General features: G+C 37.3%; 1 protein-coding gene across 5 annotated transcripts in view; it reads left to right on the plus strand.

The window, feature by feature from the left end:
- The window catches only part of FARS2 (phenylalanyl-tRNA synthetase 2, mitochondrial), a 236,499-nt gene that overhangs the window by 16,559 nt on the left and 196,414 nt on the right, over positions 1-23,526 (plus strand). The gene's annotated exons all lie outside the window — the stretch shown is intronic.

Genomic DNA, 23,526 nt, shown 5'->3' on the forward strand with positions numbered 1-23,526 from the left:
AACCTTTGAGTCTTTCCCAGGTGCCGCATATGTAGTCTCTGCCCATTTTCCCATTTTGAAAACATCAAAAAGGATATTAGCTTAACTATAGTTTTCTTCTGTGTGTTAGCAATCAAAGGTATTGTGTAGGTCTCTCTGTTTGAGGAACTCATGCTGGGGAGGGCACTAAATCCAAATTAGCTATAGTTAGGTTGTTCAGGGAAGTTGTGGAAACTCTGTTACTGGAGTCATTCAAACCAACTAGACAAGTCCCTGAGTGACCTGCTTTGAAGAAGGTGTTGAACTGGACCACCTCCAGTTCTCTCTTTAAACCTAAGGAAGTTTATGATCCTGCAATTTTGTGAAATACAGAAGTAAAATTTGTATTAATTTCTACAGGAGACTGGTCCTGCAGGTAACTTGAAAAGTCCTGTCATCCCTAAGCCCAGCTCTGGGACCATCCATCTCTTACTATCATTAGGCTTTGTTTTCTTGTGGGCAGTTTTGCTCCTCAGTAAATTGTATTTGTCAGGAGAAGTTAGGAAGTGGGAGATAGACCTTCACCTTAACTGATGCAATAATTCTGTGGAGGACTTGTAACTGAGATTTTAGACAGGAGTATGCATGTTGTGAGCATCTGGGATGTGGAGGAGAGTTCCAGTTGTTAAACCATTGGGTTCTTTGTATCAGAATCATGTCATCCTAGAGGTTGTGCTTCTTTCTGGGGTGGACTAAAGTGCAATTACTGAACCCAAAGACAGGGCTCGTGCATCCTGAGAGCAAGGTTCAACACAAACTCGTCCTTGTACTACTTATTTGTTCAGACCTGCAGTTTTCGAAGAGTATTTAAAACTTAATTTCTCTAATCTTCTATTTGTACTGGGGAAGCCGCTCCTTTGTGTTACCTGTCACCAGTGAAAGGAAGCCACAACCACAGCAGTAGTTTATTACCCAGTGGTTAATTCTGAGAATTGGGTATCCGCTTTTCCCATTCTGGGGGAAATTACTGCTATTCCAAAATGTGATGGAGAAATGCAACTCTCACTTTATTTTCTGTATCCCTTTCCAATTGCTTCTCCTAAAGTTTTTTGGAGCTGTGAGAGTATCCCAATCTATGCTTCAGCAATTAATACAGTGGACCATCTAATTCAAATTTGGTTGCTTGAGCACTATAGTACATGGAAAAACCCTTTATGCAACTTGTAGTGGTTTAACAAAGGAGGAATGTGGTTTTGCAGTCCACATTCCGCATGTGCAGAAAACACACCCCCCCTCCCATTGCAGCTGAACCACCTGCCTTTTGGAGACCATGCCTGAGATGGGCATGGTCAGTCCAGAATCTGAACTTAGGTGACCATATTCTGTTACGGGAAATATTCAAAATAGTTTGATTTTAGAAAGAATGCTTTTCCATTCCTTGAAATATGAGGTGGTGTATAAAAAGTAAACCAACAATTTTTAGAGGCTGTCCTTTGCTGTTCTGCAAAGCATGTATTAGGTAATATTACACTGTGAAATCAAGTCTTATACATCACTCTTAAAATACAGTATCATGTAGAACCAAAGATTTGCACCTGTCAAACTGTACCCATTCAGAGTGTCACTGATGATATTATATAAAGATCTCATCACCAGATGTGAATACAAAATTCTTAGAAAACTGTGGTTATATTTCTTACTGATGGTTGCTAATAGAGGTTGCCTTCTGATGACATATCTATCACTTCTGGGTATTTATAATCGGTGATTTGTATTTGAACTAGACTTTTACCCTCATAAGAAGATAGAGGATAAACACAGTGAGATGTGAAGCATCCTTTCTCTAGAAAGCTGTTTATGGTAATTCTTGAGAGTTCTCTGTTGGTCCTGAACCGTAAAATCCTAGATAGAAATATACCACAGCCTGGGGAATGAATTTGCGCCATTGTATGACTGCTGTGTAATGCAAGGGATCTTTGTGTCTTCTAGTCATCATAATCTTTTCTTACATAAGGTATTAAATAATACAAGTACTTTTAGAAAGCTGATTCTTGAATATTCAGGACCAAAGACTCTGGGCTGACCACTGCAAAATGACAGCGGGCTACCATTGCTCAGTAGCAACAGAATGCCTTGCAAGTGGCATGAAAAACTGAAAAACCTCTTTTTCTTGCCTTCTCTAGATGCTACAGAAAAAGATGTTGGCTTCACTTCATGATTTTACTCTCTTTTTAGTAGTTGCAAGGAAAAAATGTGCTATTTGTTTTGTCAATGAAATGTGGAGTGCTTCAAGATGAGATTAACTCAAGAGAGGAATGCAAAATCTTTACTACAACAAGCAACTTTACCCAGATGACTTATTTGCTGAAAATAATTAAGGATGTCTGGGTAGCTGAAAACTTTCATCTACTGTGCACCAAGACCATCTGTTTTGTTTTGTGCTTTTGTTTGCTTTGCTCACAGAAGTTTCTTAATTTTCTAAGCCAGACAGGAAGACCAGCAGAATTCTTTAAGGAAGACTCTGCCAGCACACTACAATAAGGCCGAATAACTAGATTCGTACCTTTAGAATAGATACACAGACAACTTACAATCAAAACCAAACCACCCCGATTCAGCAGACACAAGTTTTCTGGTACAGCAGGACAAAGTTCACCTGTCTGATAGCAAGCTGGTTGGACTTGGCCAGCTTTAGGACTGTTGTTCTAGAAAAACTCTGAGGTTCCTGAGTTGAAGCTGAAGTAATCTGGTGCCAGCATCAGCAAAGATTTCATGTGTTTAGTTTGTTCTTTCAATGTGACTTACGTAATTCCATTTCATATATCCACTTCTATAGGAAGGAATCTTTTAGAACAGGTAAATATCATACTTTTGAAGCCATTTTCCCCAAATACTTGTGTTTGTCAGTAGCCAGAATGGGTTTATTAAAAGGATTCAGTGGTACATGACAGAACTGAGATTTTATATTTATTGTGTCATTGATTACTCATTGATTGCTCTGATTATATGAAAATAAGACCTTTTCTGAACTATTGGACCTTCAGACTCTGATTCAGATATTTAAATTGTAATGGATACCTTTACTGGTTATACTTCTAGAAATTATGGTTTCCAGAAGTGTAATTGTTAGGGTTGGGCTACTTACCAAGTTTCATTTTCAGTGAATCTGGCATTGACTCTTATTCAGTCTGGTAACCTGGATGGAAAGGCTAGAGAAGAAAACCCCTGCTTTTGCATTATGAAGATGCCAGATAATTCAGGATATGTTCTAGAAAAAAAATCTGTTGGTCAAGGCTGTAACAATTTTTGGTTGCACATGGGGTAAAATTTCATCTGAAAGAGGAATCATAAGAGATCAAAACCTGAACTTGTTTCCACTGAGACAAATCAAAATGTTTGTTCCTAGGAAGATTTTTGAGCTCAAATTCTACAATGCTGAAATATTTTCAGGTGTGGGTAGACTAATTCTTACTAGCTAGCTGTATTTAATCAAATGTGAATGCAAGACAGATTAGGAAAGTAAAATGCAGTATACAATTATGACCTGGAAAATTGAATCGAGTTTTATTGCTGATGTGCACATCTGATTTTTAAACAAAATATGAAACTTCATTGTGCGTTTTGTTTCATTTTTATTTTAAGCAGGCTTTTAGCAAACTGAAATGTTTTCAAAGGTTAAAATTTAGGAATATATTTACCTAGGTGCTTACATTTCCTCTTGAATAAATTGGATGTTATGCATCCTAGAGGCAAGATGTCCTGCTTTGGGATGAATCCTGTCCCCACAAGAGCTTTATGAAAAGGATTTGGAATGGTCTCGGTGGGCTGTGTAACCGTAGATCAGTGATACCACTTACAGGCACGCTTTTTTCTTTTTATAATGAGAGCAATTTAATGCTTGATAAAATAAGAATGTGTTGTATCTTTAAATAATTTTTTGTTTTGTACCATTCTCAAAGGTATCAGGAGAAGCCTTCAACTGTGAGTGCAAAGCCATATCCAAAGCCTTTTAAAAATTATCTGTCTGGGGCACTAGCCCTGTTCATTCTTGTAGCATGGGTAAGATCTATCTACCATGGCAATGTATCTTACTCATATCATATTGAAATGCAGATGTTTTAAAAATAAGATGCAGTCAACTAAAGGAGGCAGTAAAAGGAATGTTTTGCTACTAACACTGGATGATGAACATTATAGAAGTTTTAAATTTTATCCTGATTCATTTTTATAATAGAAGTGAAAACTTTGGGATGTCTGTTTCACCTTCAAGTTTTAGGTGATGGAGGCTTTGCTTCAAGTGTTTCATAAAATCATTTATTCTAAAAGACCAAAACAGTTGTTTTTGTCGGACAAGAAAGGGGATGCTATGTGGAAAATGCTACAAGTGAAGTCCTGTCACTTGACCTTGAAAGTTTATTTTCTTTGGTGGAAGGCATTGTTCATTTGGATTTAAACAGAGCCTTCTGTTTGTATTGTATCTGAGAGTTTCCACTCTTAACCCACATTATTTCAAAAAATGTGCCAGTTCACTGGTGACCCAAGTCACGTTAGCTGGTATTTATTACTTCACTGTGGGTTCATGCTAATGCAGGGAATACAAAGCAGTGGAAATAATGTGCATGGCTATATTATAGTGTTGTCTTTTGTGCTTCAACTGGGAGAGACAGCTTTTGCAACTGGTATTTGAGACTATAGGAGCCAAGGATCTCAATTCTAACCCAGAAGCAGTAGGTCAGATTTTTGCAACTTTTGTTGCAATACAAAATTTTGAAGTTAACCAAGTTTAAAAGAATGAACACAATCAAAATAGCTTTAATTTTGAAGACATTTGTTTCCTGAGTATTGAATTAAACAGAGAAAAAAGAATTTGGTGGTGCATAGCTTCTGTGTGTTGCACTCAGTGCAGTATCTGTTTGCTTCATTTTGGTAAACTGCTGTTTGGGAGTTTTTAGAAATCTCTTGTAGTAACTATGGAGGAACTCTGACCCTGTTTGTACAGACATTACAAACCGTGGCCTGTGTGGATACATGTTGGCTCACTTTTTGTGATCTGTATCTCCTCAAAAGTACTTTTTACTGTGTTCTCCTTTCTTTTCATACATGTTTACTTGTGCATATTTTAAGTTTAATTCTGTCATATTTTGTCATATGAAAGCAAAAATTTAATGTAAAAACATGTATGCAGGAGTAGTGTGACAACTTCGTATTTGCGAAGAGGGTAGTGATTGTAGACAGGCCTGTCCTGTTCTGGATAACCTTGTGTGAATCCAGACAGTTTTTTGTGATTGAATTGCTTATATTGAGGTGGTAGAATTGTTGATGTTAAACAGAACAGAGTATTTTCCTGCTGTGCATGTTGTCTATGAAAAATAAATACACCACTGAATCAAAACTCCAGCTTGAAAGTGTCTCAGTTTTAGCAAGTTGAAATTGCTGTTCCATACTTTTGTGCCTTCATTCATTGCATAAGCCGTGGTTGGAACTGTTAAAGGTTAGTGCTAAAGAACAGGCATTTTGCTTTCACACTCTTGAAGGCAAACCCATCTGTCTGCCTTAGTCTTCTCTTCCATACCATTTCTTTTTGTAGTGGTACTTTGAGAGACCGGAGCATTTCTCTTTTCTCCTCCTGCCAGCTCTGACCTCCTTTCTCAATCCATGCTTACAATCAGCAGGATGGGAAGGCCAGGAGAGGAGGTAAACTGAGCTTGTACCATGGTTCTTATACTTCTTTTTGAATGGAGATGTTTTCCACTGCTGTTATCTCCAGAGGAGTTAACTAACTTCAAATTTTGAACTGCCCCTGTCCTGTAGGGTTTTGCCATCAGTCCATTCATTTGGTCGGAGATGTCTTTCTGAAGACATTTTGAAAGCAGTGATAATTGCAGAGCTTTTGCTTATTTGAAAGGAAGTTATTGGAGCTTTCTGTTTTCATGAATTCTTACAGCTACTGACTTGCCCCATGCTTTCAAAGGTCATCTTAAAGCATTTATTGTGTTCACAGCAGGTAGTTGTTAAGCCATATAAGACCCAAATAAATATTTTAAACAAACAAGTCTGCGGAAAACACATGAGTAGTGCTGAGGGAATTATATCCCTTTATATTTTTTCTAGTAAGGGTTATTTATTAGTGTGAGCAGGTGGGTACTACTCATTTTTGGCATTCATTGATAAGCCTGCTACCTCTCCAGGTGGCTCTACAAAAGTGATAACACTGTTGCCCTGCTCCCATTTTATTTTTATTTCTCTCAGGCTAGTTAGTCACCTGTCTCTATTCTCCTCATTTAGAGCCCTCTGCTGGATTCTTTTGCTTCTGTTTTTTTTTGGTTGGTTTGTTTGTTTGTTTGCTTGTTTTGGTTCTTCTCTATTTTAAAGTCACCAAGGGATTTCCAATAGGGGCTGGTGCAAAGTCTTTGTATGTTTGGTGAGTACTGGACTCAAGGATGTCTTCCTTTTGTCATCTTCTCTCTAGCCAGCTTGGAAGTTTTATTTTCCTCGGCCCGTCCTTATGAAGTAATCCATGCAACACTGAATTATGCTTGTCCTTAGTGGACTGTTTCACCACTTCAGTGATTAATATAGGGTTCTCTTACTGGTTGTGTTTTTTTTGTTCGTTGGTTTGGTGGTTTTGTTTTGTTTTGTTTTTGTTGTTGAAATATTAAAAGAATGAAGAACAATAGAGAATCCATCTCTGTTTCATTTGTTATCACAAGAGAGCAGAACTTAAATTTGTCCCAGAAAAGTGGTTAAAACGCAAGCTTTACCTATAATAAACTACATTTAAAAAGTTTAATCAAGAATTTATTTCTTCTCTGAAGAGACAGGATAGGGAACATGCTTCTAAAATAGAAAACCTTTTGTTGTGAGTATGTGAGGTTGTCTAGACTGTGTTTAGACTTCACTGTGTAGGACTAACCCTCACCTATCACAACCATGCATCTCTGAAGTAGTTCAGTAGCTTCTTTTCCCCACCTGCTCAATATTCAGGGTGAAGTCTCCTCTTGGGTATTTTCACTATGATAAAAGTATTCCCCTTTCTTAGGAAGTCTTTTGAATATACACAGTTGTACTGCATATTAGTTTAAAATGTATCACCTGTTTGGACTTGAGCATATACTTGATACCAAATGAAACAAGTTCCCTGGCTGAAACGCCAGGCCAAAGTTTCACGACTCTGTTTCCCTGTGCTTTCCTAGTCTTCCTTGCTTCTTTCTTGCAACCTCATCCTCCTTCTTCTGCTTTGGTAGGCGAAGCTGCTTTGGTGTGGGTAGGGAGTGGGAAGTCCCCTGCCCTTTGCCCCTTAGACACCCTGGAGGGTAATGTAGACAATGAATTCTCTGCTGTCTTTTGTTGAACATGTACTCAGTATTTGCAACAAAGACACTCTTTTCCACGTAGCTTTCTGTGGAATTGAGTCTTAGTCCCTGGCAAGTCCTATTGAAATCAGTGGAACTTCTCATGGAGTTAGGAGCTGTTGTTTGGCGTGTGTAAAACTACTCTGGTGGGAGCCACAGAGATGAACTCATAAACAGTGCTCGTAAACAGCTTCCAAGAGAGCTCATCTACGCTATTGGACCTTGTTCCCAGGTTTCCATTTGTGGCCACAAATTTTATTCTCTAATATGTTATTAAAACTGGTATAGATAGTACTGGAAGACAGGTCAACATAGATGAACATGCAGGTAAACCTTAAATGTTTAAGCACATATTATGTGTGGCCACAAATATAGGAAAAGCTGAGAAATCTGATTGTCCTGAACTCAGAGTCACGTATTTGTTACTTGTTAGTTATTAAGATTATTGTCATGTTGCTCTTAAGGTTAGATAGCATTGATGTAACTGATCTTACTGCCTAGCGGCAGTACAATAATGACTATGTAGTTTGAGTTTCAGTTCCAATACCACTTTCTTGAATATTTTCACTAGAAAACTAAAATATTTTTCCCTGCAGACATCTGGGATATCCTCATCCTTTCCCTTCCAGACATTGTAGTGTAACCATATCCTTTTGTAGGTCTTGGTCCCAGCTGAATTTTATACTGAATGTTGAATTTCATAGTGAATACTACCAGAACTTTCTCTTGGCTTGCCCCTACTCTTTCTTCTCCCCTCATTATTAGTCACATGGTTTCCCCTACCCTGCACTGTATTTTGTTATATGTAGCTGTTGAAAGAGTTTCTCTTGCCACCAGCCATTTGATTAAGGAGATGTCTGAAAAGCACATTATCCTCATTATGGTTACTACATTATTTTTTCATTACTTATCTTTATATTTATTCTTGCTCTCCTGTTTTAATAAATAGCTATTGTCACTGATATTGGAAGAACAAAGATAAATGACAGATGATAGATTTGAGGAGGCAAAGAGCGAAGTTCTATAGGTCAGGGTTTGGTAGTCTTTTATTTGTTTGTTTGGTTGGTTTTAGTGTTTTTGGTTGGTGTGAGATTTTATAGCTTTTTTTTTTTTCCAGAGTGGTAGTATAATATCTATACTGGGATTTATTCTAATCATAGTTCATTGTAATCTGTTTATCAGCAATGACTTGAGAACCCTGAGAACTGATGTAATCTACAGTGATAATGCTACTGGCTAATCAAGAGTGAAATATAAAGGTATTAAAATACATTTGCATTTTTATAGGGTATTACTTTATAGGGTAATTTTATTTTATAGGGTATTACTGTGTTCTTCCAACTTCTCTGCATCCCAGTTTGCCTCTGGTGAATGACATATTTTGTCCATGGCTTTGAACTGTTAGTAACTATTCTTTTTCTCTGCACAGTTTTTCTGTTTGATGACTTTGCAATTCTGTAAAATTGAGCTTTAAAATACAGTAAACAGACTGAAGTGATGATAGCAGTAGTTTGTCATTTGTGGTGGAGAATCATGTCAACAAAGTTGAATCACTGACCTCAGTGATCCCCCCCCAACCCTAAATGTCAGTTCAAAAAAAAAATCTTGATATTTTCAGGAAGAATTTCTGTACAAAGGAAAGTCATCCTAGATATCTGGAATTTAGTATTGATGATCTGAACCAGTGAATAGCAATATGTATTCTGTCTGTGTCACTCAGAACTGCTTGAGGGAGAGCTTATGTAAGTTTTCTTCACTGGAGTCCATATTGTTTTTATTTTAATGTAAGTCCCCCACCTTAAGTTTAAGGTATATTGCTGATTTAGAATAGTTTGGAGTCACTTTCTGTTGCTCTCCACTAACCTCTGAACTGAGGCACGCTCAAGCCTCAGAATGTATTGGTAAAGAACAAAGCGATTTTAATGCAAAAAAATTTCTGAATTATTGTGACAGGTGAGGACCAAGTGTGTTTCTCTCCGTAGCAAAATTTCTTGCAATTCATTCTCTATTCCAACTTGAACCTGTAGAGAAACCTGCCTAGTAGGCATAAAAAAGTCATCTTTTGGAAGAAGATCTAAAGTGCAGACCCCAAAGCAATGATCAAACAATGATCAACACGTACATCCCTTCCACTTTAAGTCACAGTACAAATGGGTGATTATCTAATGCCTTGAATCAAGGCTGACATATCTACTTAATAACACAGAGGGATTCCTACATTCATTTATTTAACAGGCAGAAATAGAAGTGGTTTAACAGGGTAATAAAACAATATGATCAAAGTGGAGGTGGTGACCCAGATGCTTTGCAGTACACATTTTTTACAGGTTTTGTGGTGAAACTTGCTCATTTGCCTTACTTGAGGTAAATGAGTGCATCAAATTGAGGAAAATTTGAGAGGTTGTCAGTTGTAGATTTTCCTTGCTGATGTTGCACATTTTTATTTATTTATAATGTTCTCATTTACTCCTTGGTGCTTTTTAAGCAACTGGGCTCAATCATATAATCAGTCAGATAAATCAGGCAGCTACATGAAGCATCTGACCCATAGGTCAGTGTTCTGTCTTTTACTCTCATAAAGGACCGAGGTACTGATACTATCATCTAAAGAAGAACTTCAGCGTGGTGGAGAGGGGATGGCATGCTGGCATGGGAGATCTTTGAATAAGACTGTCTTTTTGAAACAGAAAGATGACAATAATAAATTAATAATCAGATAAATGGATGGCTACTAAATATTTTAGAACTTCACCCTGCTTGGGAATTCACCTTAATGAAGGTCATCTAAAGATGAGGTAGTAAGTAGAGAGAAATGCACATAAACCTTCAGTTTTGTAGGTCCTTAATATATGTTTTTCTCCTCCTTGTTGTTTTTAATATAAAATACCAAAGTTAACTGTTACTGATGGGAAAGTAGGAGGGAGCTTTATATTATCTAGATTGACAGTGTGAGTGGGATGATCAGAGGGAGTTCATCTATTCTTTCCAATAACTTCTGGCTAGGGCAGGGCATAACTTTCAGAGATGTTCAGTCTACATGTAAATACTTCAGTTAATGGAAATTGTATCACATGTGTTTCCAGGTATTTTTAAAGACAAAGAGAGATTGGCTAGTAGTGTTCCTCAGTCAACTAGAGAAAAGCATAAGTGAGTAACAGCTTTTAATCAAATACATATGTATATATAATCTGTGAGTGTGCGTGTATGCACATGTACGCACGTGTGTGTAAATGGCACAGACCTGAATGATTATCAACTGCAGCAAACTTGTTACCAACTCCTGGATAGGATCTATCCCAAATCAAGGCCTGTTGATAGACTGGGAAAAAATACTATTTTGAACCGGTTTTCTAACCCAACTTAACCCAAACTAGTGCTTTTCTTTTCCAGATATATCCATTGGGCTTTTCTTGCCTTCATTCCTCACAGATGTTGAAAGGGATCAGAGTGCTTTCATGTATTCAAACCAAGATTCCAAACCGTATATGCTTCATTTGCAAGAAACGTAAACAGAATTTAATTGTGCTTCCTATTGCCAGAGCTTGCTCTTTAATTCATATATAGGAAAGCAAATTAAGTGATAACACTGATAGTTTCAAACCATGATTTATTTTTCTATGTATTTAAAACATCGTCTTTATGTTGATGGTTGCATTTGCCACCACCATTGTTGTTCTGGGCTTGGAAAATTACAAATTTACATTTCTAGGCTTATTCCTTAAGGAATGTATGTTTATAAAATGAAACTCTGTTTCTGCTCTCATTTCCTCTTCCAGAAGCTGGAGATGTTAAGTACAATGCCAAGTGATATGAGATGCTCCATAAAAATGTGATAAGTAAAGGACAGGCATGGATGGAGAGTTCTGCTTTATTTTTTGACTCAGAATTGTGAAGAGGGTCTTTAGAGTTGTGCAGTTTTTCTATCTGTACATCACGAAAATACTCTCAAATACCAGGAAGAGACCAACTTACTTTTACATGACTATTTTCTAAGCATTTTGGAGTTTTTTAGGGGTGGCAAGAAAAAATACCTCTGATGAAGAAAATGTGAATTTTTTTTTCTCCTCCAGATATCACCAAGAAGTACTGCTGCTTCCCCAAGTATAAGCAAACAAATCAACAACAAAAAAATCAGCTGATTTTCTTTCTTTTCTGTCTTTTTTAATCTCTACAGTTATTCCATTTTATGATAGAATGTTATCAGTGTTCCTTCTAAAACTTTATAGACTCTTTGAAGTAATCAGTATGAGTTGAGGAGTCACGTGCATAGCCACTTAAACCTGTGAATTATGATGGGAGAAATTTCTATTAAACTTTATGGTGGGTAGATAAAGGCTTGTAAGATTTTCAATTAACCTGAAGGATTAAAGCATTACAGCTGCTTTTCCTGCTTTGTGAAAGGTGAAGAAATGGTAACCTGTTCATTACACATAGGTGGTATTTAAGCAGGAAAATCATTCTGTTTTCCTAATACTTTGGGAATGAAATTAATAGTTATTTGTGGGGTTTTGATAGACTCCCAAATAAAGGCAAGAACAATACTTAACCAGCATCTGCGTGAAGGATACTGGAATAAATAGTTAAAAGTATCATGACACTGGAAAATAGATGTACCAAAGCAGTACTTATTGTGGTTGATTGTGCACGCAGTATGCATAACAGGTTAATCTGAGGCAAAAAGCCCAGAAAGATTAAAAATTTGGATGCTATAGGATGATGGGACAGGAACAGCCCCGTGGTTTTGTTCTGTGTTGGTTTTTGGTTGGTGGGTTTTTTTGGTTGGTTGGTTTTTTGGTGGTTTTTTGTTTGTTTGTTTTTCTTTTCTCTTAGTGTATTGCAAGTGAGAAAGAAGCTTCTCCAGGGAGTGATTTGGAGCAGGTGCCCCAAATGAAAAGAAATTTTCTTCTCAATGGATAGAAGGAAAACTTTGGTTCTTCTGGACACTGAGTGTTCTGCTCTGATCTGCCGTTTAGGAGACATTTAGCTTAAAGTATTACAGACATTGAAAAGTATAAATGCTTTGCTGCTTTGGTGTCAGGTCACAGAATGACTTACAGGTGGAGTACTGGAGACGAGGAAGAATAGAGGAGTGGGCGATACTGGTTGTAAATAAATAAGGAAAGGCTGTGGGCAAAGCAGGTAAGATGTTTATAAACAGAAGAAGGATATTATTATGTAAGAGAGTATGCTCGCTTATGCCTATGGCTGTGTATGAGTTTGTTGTACTGGGAGAGAAGAATATAGAATATGAAGCATAACTCAATCAGATTAAAAAGTTGAAAAGAATGACACAAGAGAACAGTATAAAACTTAATACAATTTTTTGTTTTAATACTGGCAATATGCTCTGGAGGAAACAAATATGAAAACCAGAGTTAAATAGGGTGTTGAAGATGTGTAATAAATATATAAGGTACATGGAGTGGGTTAGGAAGAATGTAACCCAGAAATTGTTTTATATTATTCTACAAATTCTGAGAGGAGCAAGGGAAGACTTTCTCTCATTTTCAAATGGTGTTGTCTCTGTCCCTTCCTCTTCACACCTCACTGCACTGTTTGATAACACCCTCTAGATGGTGATGGGGGATCCCAGCACATTGAGTTTCGCCTGACTCCAGGAGTTAGGATAGATATGTGGTGTGGGTTTGGTTTTTAAAAAAAAGTTATTTTTGACCAAGTGTTGGCATAATTGTAGGTGGTGTTTGAGCCAGTGTAGATTTAAACACTTAGATGATGAAATCAAATATAGTCATGAAGAAAATGTTCTGTTATCCTTTGTAAAACATTGCATGGATACTGTAACCTTTTATTTCATAAGGAGTTATGAGCATACAGCAGAGTATTTCTGGTAGGGATTATGTAAGTTTTGACTTGGCTTTTCTTCAGGTTGCATGCCTGTGTTTCTCAACAGCAGGACACTGTTTTAGAGCTCCGCAGTTTCCTTTTCTTAGCACAGCTAAGAGCCACTATCTCTGCTTTCTGGTAAAGTGAAATATGCAGCCTTTACACCAGAGAGTGTTGGAATTTCTTTGATTTGCAAGTAGTTGCAGCTGCTCTGTTTGGAAAAACTAAACAACCCATCATCCCCACATACCTGCTAGAAGAATAGAGTGCTGTTACAGGAGTATTTCTGGCTTGTCATATGTAAGACTGGAAGTCAGCGTGTTACTGTTTGTTTGGGTAGGTTTTTTTTTTTTCATTTTCCATATGTTTTATTTGAAAACAGAAATCTTATGTTATTTTTAAAAATACTGAAAGAATTGTGTAGTCATTCTTCCTCTTGAAAATACCAAGGTATTTTAAAACATCCTGCTGGATGAAAAGCAAAAGGCATTATCTCTTTAATAATTTTTGTGTGCTGGAATATGTTGTTTTGCCTTCTGTGGAGTAAATTAAATACAGTATTGTTGCAAAGGCTTAATGTTAGCCATGTATTAGAGGAGATAGTGCCAACCAAAAGAGATGGAAACCTGATTATTGTATCATTTTTCAGTATTATCATAGGACGGTGCAGTGATGCTGTGATCCCTTTATCTCTGTGACCCTTCCTTGGGCTTCACTGGGAAGCCCAGACTAGACACAGCTCTCCAGGTGTGGCCTTACTAGTACTGAGCTGCACTACTGGCAGTGATCTTCCTAACACTGCCCAGGTTTGCTGTTGGCCTTTTGTCACATGTGAATGGCTCACAGTCAACTTTTTATCCATCCAGACCATCAGGTCCTTTCCTACAAAATTGCTTTCCTGCTAGGCCCAGCCTACACCAGTGCTAGAGGTTGTTACTCCCCAGGAGCAGAATTCTGCTCTGCGTTGGACTCGATGAGGTTCCTGTTAGCCCATTTTTCCAGTCTGTAGTGGTCCCTCTGACTGGCAGCCTGTTTATCTGGTTTATCAGCAATGCTTGCCAGTTTTGTATCATCTATCTAGGTCTAGGGCATGAATGGAGGTGTTGAAACAGTACTGGACCCCATATTGACCCAGGGCCACACTGCTGGTGACCAGCCTCCAGATGGGCTGTTTGCAGATGATAACAGTCTTCTGAGGCTGACACTTCAGCCAGTGCTCATTCCATCTCACTGTACACTTACCTAGTCTGTACTTTGCAAGTTTGTTGATGATGATGTCATGGGAGACACTACAAAAAGCCCTACCAAACTCAGGACCAACATATGCCCCCTGCTCTCCTCTCATTTGCAAAGCCAAAAATCTCTTTGTAGAAGGCTGGCAGGTGTATTAGGCATGGCTTTCCCTTCACAAATCCATGCTGAAGACTCCTAATCACCTTCCTAATCACATGTTTTGAAAGTTATTTCCAGGATTAATTGCTCCAACACCTCCCTAGGGATTGAAGTTCCCCAGATCCTCCTTCTTGACCTTCCTGAAGATAGGACTGACATGGTTTTCTCCCATCTCTGTTTTCTGCTAAACTTATCTAGGGAAGACCTTTAGACTGCAGTTGCTTTTTCTTGATGTAACTTGCTTGTTGTTTTTGTAATAACACTTTTAGTTTAGACACTGCAAATAAAATAATAGTTTGCTCATTTTAGCTTTATTATATGCTGATCAAATCTTCATTTTAGATTTTGAAGCAGGTTAAATTTATACCAAATATAAATGAGGTCATACGCTAAAAGTAGTGTAATATATTTTGTTAATTTTTTTCCTCACTTCCACTTCATTAGCTGAAACCAGCCCAGGTTAATTGAGAGTGGGAACTCTATTCCAGACTGCCAGCTTTAGAGAGCAATCGGTTTTCCTGAGAGCATCACTTGGAGATTGTTAGGGAGGACACTTGTAAAGGCCTTCCTTTGATGCACACTAGAAATCATTTATGTGATCTAGCAGCTCCCTAATACCTATTAGTCTGAAGCTTCATTCTGGTAGTGGGAGGGAGAGCTTGAAGTTTGGTGGGAGCAAACCAGGACATCAGTCAAGCTGAATTGATTTAAATAATAATTAAAAGTGGATTCTTTAAAGGAGTAGAGAAGGTTTTGCACATTATGTGTTGTTTTCCTTGAAAATGCTTTATTCTTATCAGCTGGCAAAAAGTGAAATAAATTGTTTGGTAAATAGTGTTAGTCCGTTATGCTACAGTAAGCATGGGTTTTTGCATGTTTAAGCAGTTATACAGGTTAACGTAAATATAACTGGTTTCTTAATATTTGCATATTCTTATTTTATAAAAAAATGATTGACACATTTCCTGTTTACCAGCTAAAATTATTGATTTTGATTTGGGACATGTGCAGTTGCATTTACATGGAAATTTGAATTCAGTTAAGAATACAGAAACCAAACATTATGCACTTTTCCCCCAAAAGATATTCCACTTTTAAGACTAGTGGAATAGACTAAACAAAGGCAGTATCTTTGTTAAATGAAGCAGAATGTTTCTGGAAATCGTGTTCTTCTAGGTTTTATAATTAATGGGTATCATCTTGAGAAGGAAAGGTACAGGTGGTTTTGGTCTGACAAGACCATTATGATTTTCTTCTGGAAAAGTTAATGCATGAAATATGATTAATGAAGTGGCTAAAAGGTGTTGATTCTGTTTTCCATGGTTTTTAGAATTATTTTGATCTATGGTTTGTTGCAATAATTAAGTATTCCCAGATGTTAGCAGATGCTTGTTTTACTATGCAGGAAGATAGTGTTCCCCAGCTTTGTTCTTTATACTACTTTGTTTTATTGATGGATATAAGTATTGAGTATATAATATTTTTTTTTCTATCTTACTAATTTTGACAGAAGAAAAAATACAAAGAAACTTTCCATGGACTATCTGTTTTTTAGTTTTTCTCCTTTCTTGCGGGTTGTATGAGAGGAGGACTGTGTATATGCAGAGCTTAGATTATACTTCAGGCTTCTACCCAGACTTCACTTTGGGCTGTCCTCCATTCCAATAATAATAATATGCTGTAATTGAAGGGAGGAACATAAATGTTTTTAACATGCCTCAGACAGATTCAGACAAATTTTTATTTAAATTTATCGTTGGTCTGCTGTTCTCGAGTAAGGAGACACCTTTATGTTATTTAGGTGTCAGATGCCTGGGCCAGCAGGTCTCTTCTTTCAGGTCTCAAGGGCTCATTTCCCACCCTGCCTGGACAGATGGTGGCAAAAAGGCTGCAGGATCACCTTTTCCCATTACATCAGGAGAAAACACAGGCTACCTCAGCCTTCATGGTGTCTGAAATTCAGACCAGTGCAGTAGATCTGTTTCCTGGGACACATTGCGTGCAGTCAAACCTCAAGACGATTCAGCTGTCAGGAGGAATCAACAGTGACTGAAACAAATGGTTGCTGTGACTGTTGCAACATGATTGCTTTTAGTGCTGTTTTGCTGCCTTATTTTGATGATGAATTAAGCCTAGGATGCTTAGGGGTAAATAAAGAATAATGGAATAAAGTGTGAGTGTATGACTCTGTAAATCTACCTCAAAATATGCAGTGTCTGAAAGGTTAATATAATATGCAATAGTTGATAGAAGTGCTGGCAGCTCACATATTAAAGTGGTTTCTAAGAGGTAGCTGCAAACTTACTTATCTTCTGAACCAAAAAATCTGATTTCTTTATTTTGATCACTTTAAGGCAATTAAAATTAAGGTATTTGCAATTAAGGTATTTAGGGTTTGTTATGGGAGTCCTGTAACCTTTAAATCAATTTAATAGCAGTATCCAACTGTGTTTGCAAAAGCAGTGTATATATTGCATGCTTATGTTTAGGGAGTCTGGTTCATCAGGGATACCTTAAATCACAGAGATTTCCAGGTTTTTTTTGGTTCTTTTTTTTGGCACTGGTGGTAGTGCCCACAGCATCTTCCAGCTATTAGCAAAGCTGTTACATGTGTACAGGTGGAACTTTTTTGTTACCTTGGCAGTATTTCTCATCTACTTTAAAGTAGCTTGCTGGGGTTTGAAAATATTGTCTTCTAATGTGTACTCGGAACATTTCAACTTCGGTGTTAAAAGAAAAAAATTATCTTCCACCTTTGTTATTTAATGCTTTCACTCAGAATTGAACAAGACATCCAGTAAAGTATTAGTTGTTAGAGAAGGGAAGATATTCTACAGTTACTAAGCTTCCAAAACGTGTCTGAAGGCACATCCTTTGCCCAAGCCTGTGAAGTGTATAATTTTTTTTAAAATGGAGATTTTCGTCAAAGATTTTTTTTTTTTTTTGGTCAGAAAAAACCTCCATTATTCCCCAAACCAGTAGCATGGTTGTCCTTTCGATATTACTTCTCAAGGACTCTGCAAACTGGTATATTCCTACAGACAAGATGCACACAATTTCATGCCTGCATGTATTTGCATGATGGAGATCCTGAAGGGAATGAGGACTTACTTTGGGAAGTGATTCTTAGAAATTTCTGGACACATGGCTTGCAACATCATGTGGGACCTGTTTATTTTACTTCGTCTATGAGCAGAAAGCCTTTGGCTTTGCTGACTACTTTTGTTAAGCTGCTAATAGATATGCTTTAAAACATCATCATCATGGCTAGGCTTCGCGAACGAAGATGGTTTGTACGGACATCTGACATGATTAGCAAGAACTCAGCTAATTAAATGAACAGATGCTGTTCAGATGGAGAAAGACTATTCTAAACTCTACGCTGGCTCTTTTCAACAAGTGAGTGAAAGAGGAAATGAACATTTTTGCTGAACAAGTAGTTAGTTTTTAATGTAAATTGTTATTATTCTGCAATACTACTGGTACTTCATAATCTTTCAGTAAGTCTTTTGGGGGCCAAACCTCTTCAGTCACTGTAGTGCTGCTTAAGTCAGTGTGGCTGCTCTGCACAGTTCTTTTACACAAATAAATGAGAACATGAAAGAGGAGGAGATGTGTGTGATTGTTTTGTCAAACAAAGACTGATCCCCTTCATTTCTTTCCCTCCTCTTGTCCTTATTTTAAAATTTACTAAAAGAATTGGCAAAAGAAGGCTTTTCATCAAACTTTAGACTATTAAATTGTTATGCAGTTTTTACATGAATCTACTGGGCAGAGATAAAAAAAATGTCTCTATGTCACTTAAGACAAAAAAATTGTAGAAGGATGATTTCTTCTTTCTAAAGAAAAAATCCTTATGCAACATTAGAATCGTTCCACAAAGAGTCTGCCTTTGAAAGGGGAAATGGATCAGGAGATCTGTTAAAAGTCTGTTTCATTTTAGGTTGCTGTAGTTGTGGATTGATATTCCATGGCAGGTGAAAACAACTTTTCCCATTTTCTGCAAGCTCTATTTTAGGAACTTTGAGTAGGGACAATTATTTTGCAAGTTGGTATCATCCTAATGTGCAGATGAAATTGAATTTCAGTTATACTTAAAATTTTAATAAAATCTATTTCAGGTTAAAATCAATGGATTGTTCCTCCCCCCTCACCCTTTGCTACTGACATGAAACTCTTGCTTTGCAGACAAATCACATGGTTTAAGTTGTTCTGCAGCACGGTATTTGAGGATGGGAATGATTATTAATTTTCACTGGGTTATGCACATGCCTACAGCTCCAGAAAAGGACTCAATGAAGTATGATGGATCAGACAGCACTTGGCTAGCTTCAAGTATGTCTTTGGACTCGTATTTCAGTAGAATCAAGCAAAAGTTGATTGTATTTTAGTTACTGGACTTTCCATTAGAAAGACTGAGATGACAGGACTTTGGGGTAAGTTAAGTTCTTTGGGATTTCATAAAGTTTACAAATTGTACTGCTCAAAGCCTCATTTTACTTGAGTACCATAGTTAGCTTCATTTTTACCCTGTGTTGGTAACCTCTGGAAGCACAGGTGAATTGAGATGCTGAGCAGAGCTGAGAGAGTTTATGATTTTAATGGAAAGAGTGAAAAACAGGTAGAGTCTAAGCTAATGCCAAGACAGACTTGGCAGGAGAAGAAGGGAATGGTTTATTATCAAATGGAAATTCATGAAGACTTGAGACCCTGTGTGACCTGTGAACAAATGTCCCAGCATTACACGTGTAATTAGGATTTTAGTCAGCAGAACAGTGATGGCCTGTGTCATAAGGTATAAAAGTTCTACCATCACTTCTATACCGTAGTTTGTATAAAAACTGTTGTTGCTTGTGTGTCACAAGTAGTAATCTTAAGATCATATCAGTAAAATTTTTATGCTATACACTCACCATTAAGTTTGATATACAGTACACCAAAAATGTTTTACAGAAAAGAAGTTTATTTACTAACAGTTTAGAAGGTTTTACATTTTTATTGTAGGTAGTTTTTATTTCCCTCATCTGTAAATCTACTCTTTAGTTATTTCATTGCTGTATATAGTCAAGAAAGGAAGATATTTCAATACACGTAAGAAACCTGTAGGAATTACTTGCAGTAAAATTCAGTACCTAAACAAAACGTACCCAAGATTTAGTACCTTGAAACTTTACAGGAAATAAAAAACATGTGCTCTGCAGCAGATGAAAGCAGATAATCCACCTTTTCTCATATAAAAAATATGGGATTTTTAAAACAGATTCATGATTTAAAGCAGGATCATGATTATAATATAATGTTGCCTGTCTTGCTCCTAAAGTCAGAATAATTCTGGAAGAGGAAAACTTTCTACAGTTATTAAAACCAAAAACAAACCAAAAAGAAAGAGGAGTGTCTGTCTGGTGAGGATATTTACATAATATGATTAATGTATTTATGCTTGTGTGGGATGAAGTTTATTTGAAGTAGTTTGAATATCTAGGAGGATTTGGAAGTATTATAGGTTTAATTGGTTTCCAGGAGTCATAGCCTACATACTTTGTAGGATAAAGAAGTTCCAGAAAGATGAATAAATAGGACTTTCAAAAACTCATGTTACACAAAGTACATAGCAGATCTCACCTGAAATTACCTAAAGGAGAAGTCGCACATGGCCTCTAGATTGGTATTTGAGTGGGAAATTAGTTTAAAAATATGAAGTGTTATCAGCTCTTGTACTTTCTCTTCCTCTAAGCATTATAGTAGGTTTCTTGGATGACTTATTTGGTGTCATTTTAGCCAGTTGAGCATTAGTAAAGTTTAAAAAGTATAAAACTATAGGGGTTATTCAGAGCAGGATTTATTGTCAAGAATCTATTCATACAACATGATTATGCCTTGATTTCTGTTCAGTGTTTCCTTTGACTGACTAAATGTTGCATACCTGTGAGTAACCTCTGTTTAGGGACAGAAGTGGAAGTGAGACCTGATAGGACTACAAAACTGCCATGAGGTCTGTAAGGGCAGGGAGAAGGAGAGATGTGATTTTCACTTGTTACATTAGGTGGAGAGCTTCATCAGGCTGTCAGATCTCTGGAGACAGTACATCTCCATTGTGCTAAGGCTGTGGTTAGCGTACCATGCTCGATATCCTATTCTTTCTTTACAAGGAAGTTGTTGTATCTCATTTTTCTACACAGTGTATCCACAGTGTTTGTTGGTCTGCTGCCTTGTGGGACTGGGTGACACCTTACTGCTAATGCGTTTGAGCTGACTATCAGTGATTTCTACATTCTGCTTTGCTGTTTGGTTTGGGGTTCTTTTTAGTTATTTTTGTTGGTTGGTTGTTTGGTTGTTGTTTTTTGTTATTGTCCCAAATTAAATCTACATATTGTGTTCAGGGCTACTCAAAAAACACCCCCTTTGGAGACCTATTCTTGAGTCTTTAATTTGCTAGAAGCAGAGCTTAGAATTGCACAATGGTTTAGGTTGGAAGGGACCTTAAAGGTTGACTAGTTCTCTGGGCAGCCTGTTCCAGTGCCTCACAACCCTCTCAGTGAAAGATTTCTTCCTAATGTCTAATCTAAGCCTACCTCTTTCTAGTTTAAAGCCATTACCCCTTGTCCACCTATCACTAGATGCCCTTGTGAAAAATTCCTCTCCAGATTTCTTGCAGGCCCCCTTTACTACTCAGAGCCTTCTCTTCTCCAGGCTGAACGGCCCCAACTCTCTCAGCCTGTCTTTTTTTAGGAGAGGTGCTCCAGCCCTTGGATCATTTCTGTGGCCCTGCTCTGGACCTGGCTCAACAGGTCCATGTCTTTCTTGTGTTGAGGGCCCCAGAGGTGAACACACCAACACAGGATGCATTTTCTGGCTGGAGTAGACTGACCACTGAGAAGAATGACCTCAAATGAAAGCTTTTTTAGAGAGGGAGGAGGTTTTTTTTCTTTTTGTTTGCATGCTTGTTTTATTGCACTTCTTACCTGAGCATACTGGGAACCTGCCTGATGAAGATGGATGTGCTAGAACCTCAGAATGATGGAATAGTATAAGAAAGAAGAATGTGACCTGAGGAATTTGCTTTAGCGGTAAAGAAGCAATCTGCTTCCCAAATGACTGCTCTTCTATCATTGGTACATGGAATTTAAAAAGAGACTATTCTACTTCATAGAACTGATAGAGGGAAGGAGGGAAAGGGATTGTCTTCTATACTGAACATTTCTGTGATGGATTCCCTTCATCTTAAATTTGTGTTTCTGATGGAAAGATCAAAGGTAAGTCTATGAGGAGAAGGGACAAAAGCACGTTGGAAGGCATACTGGAAATGCTATTGATGGGGTGATGACCTCATTTTTAGCTTCCACGTAGCTGGCTTCTTTCAAGGAATGATTGTGTGCTAACATATATGTATTTGATCATCAAGTCTGTCTTGGAGCTCTCTGTCCTGCAAAATGCATTAGATAAGTCACACGGGATTTTGCATGATCAGTGTTTTAAAATTTCTTCTGTATTTGGTTTGTTTATTGAAAAAAAGATTAAAAAAAGTTGATTTCAAGATTCTTTATAAGAGGACCAGGCTGTTTCCTTTCACAATTAAACGCAGTTTTCGTGCTGTCCTGTTCTCTCTGTAGTTATGGCTCTAAGATGCCCTTTGCAGACTTATTCGTTTCTTTTGTGACAGTGTGCATCTACTTGAACAGCCTTTTCCAGGGAAACAAATCCAGTATCCTATTCTTTATCTTGCCTTCACCTTCTCTACCCTTACTGGCGAGACGCTGTATTAGTATTTTTGCTCCTAGTGTAGTAGATTCTGTGATTACACAGAAGTGCACCCTGAAACGTTCTCTTCAGTGGGAGAACCACTCTGTGATGTGCAATGCACCAAGAAACTTTCCACTTCAGGAATTGCGTTGTTAGGTTTTCCAGTTGTCCTACTTAAAATTTGTCTTCAGATGACTTTGTACATACTTTAAACGCATAAACCCAAAATACATTGGCACATATCATGTATCTGACATCTTGCATGATTTTTCCATGGTCTGAGCGTTTTTCAATAGGAGGCAGCTGTTACTCAAGTGATATATTGTTAAAAAGAAGTTTTTGCTAAATGCCACAGAATAGATAGAAGAAAAGCAACTTTTTTCCTCTTCTTCTGCCAGTATTCACCTGTATTACCACCTTCTTTTACCCTGAAATAAAACAGTATTGACAGTGAAGCATCATTTCTGAATCACTGGGCTGTGAGCATCAGATATAACTAGTTAGGAGCCAGTGCTGTTCATATTTTATTGTAACAGACAAAAGTAAAAACTTTTATTTTCAAGTCCTTCAAGCAATAAAGTCACAGGCATCATACAGGTTCATGTTGTGCTTAATGTTTAATCTCACTGTTGTCAGGGTTGTAGCCAAGATGAAATGTAACTAAAGAAAAATGTTGGGATATGAGGAGGAGATGACCTTCCCAAAGTTATTCTATGTTTCAGTAATATCAGTTGAAATATTGGATCTTGAATACTGTATTCAGTTTCAGTCCCCTTATTCTCTAAAAAGAAAGGTCGAGCAGAAAGTAGTAGAAGTTACTCAAGAACCCAAGTGATAGAAATGATGACTACTGTATGAAGGAATACTAAAAAAAAAATTAAAAAATCACAGTATGTACAACTGCAGTTTGAAGAATGGAGTAAAAATAATATCTTGTCAGCTCAGTATGATTTCCATAGATGTTTCTGGTGTCATTCTCTTAATTTCAGTGGGAGTTTTTACCTAGATCACCTAGAAATCTTAAACATGAGTAGGATGAAATTATGAAGGGAAAAGCCTAATCCAAATGAATTTTTTTGCCTATCTTATGCTATGAAACAAGATGAATGGATTAACTCAAATACAGCCATGATACATTTTAAGTAAATCAGGTAGCATTATTCCAACACAAAACTAACAGGTGATATCTGTTTGAACAGCCACTGAAGTTTGTCTACCATCATATTTCTTGCTATACACA

The sequence above is a fragment of the Myiozetetes cayanensis genome, unplaced genomic scaffold (assembly GCF_022539395.1).
Source record: "Myiozetetes cayanensis isolate MyiCay16 unplaced genomic scaffold, myiCay2020 scf1, whole genome shotgun sequence".
Lineage (NCBI taxonomy): Eukaryota > Metazoa > Chordata > Aves > Passeriformes > Tyrannidae > Myiozetetes > Myiozetetes cayanensis.